Here is an 855-nt window from a genome sequence, read left to right on the forward strand (position 1 = left end):
GCCATGTGCCTTAAACACAAGGTAGTCCCCATTCAATTGAAGGACTAATTCACCTCTGTTGACATCTATCACAGCTCCTGCTGTGGCTAGGAAAGGTCTTCCAAGGATGATGCAATCATCCTCTTCCTTCCTAGTGTTTAAGATTATGAAATCAGCAGGGATGTAAAGGCCTTCAACCTTTACTAGCACGTCCTCCACTATTCCATAAGCTTGTCTCACTGTCTTGTCTGCCAATTGTAATGAGAACAAGGCAGGTTGGACCTCAATGATCCCCAGCTTCTCCATTACAGAGAGTGTACCTCAATGATCCCTAGCTTCTCCATTACAGAGAGTGGCATAAGATTTATTCCTGACCCTAGATCACATAGAGCTTTTTCAAAGCTCATAGTGCCTATGGTACAAGGTATTAGGAACTTGCCAGGATCTTGTTTCTTTTGAGGTAGAGTTTTCTGAATCCAAGTATCCAGTTCATTAATGAGCAAGGGAGGTTCACTTTTCCAAGTCTCATTACCAAATAACTTGGCATTCAGCTTCATGATAGCTCCTAAATATTGAGCAACTTGCTCTCCAGTCACATCTTCATCCTCTTCAGAGGAAGAATAGTCTTCAGAGCTCATGAATGGCAGAAGGAGATTTAATAGAATCTCTATGGTCTCTATATGAGCCTCAGATTCCTCTGGATCCTTAATAGGAAACTCCTTCTTGCTTGAAGGACGTCCCAGGAGGTCTTCCTCACTAGGATTTTCATCCTCCTCCTCCCTAGTGCATTCGGCCATTTTGATCAAATCAATGGCCTTGCACTCTCCTTTTGGATTCTCTTCTGTATTGCTTGGGAGAATACTGGGAGGAGTTTCA

This window comes from Arachis duranensis, chromosome 8 (genome assembly GCF_000817695.3).
Source record: "Arachis duranensis cultivar V14167 chromosome 8, aradu.V14167.gnm2.J7QH, whole genome shotgun sequence".
In the NCBI taxonomy this organism is placed as follows: domain Eukaryota; kingdom Viridiplantae; phylum Streptophyta; class Magnoliopsida; order Fabales; family Fabaceae; genus Arachis; species Arachis duranensis.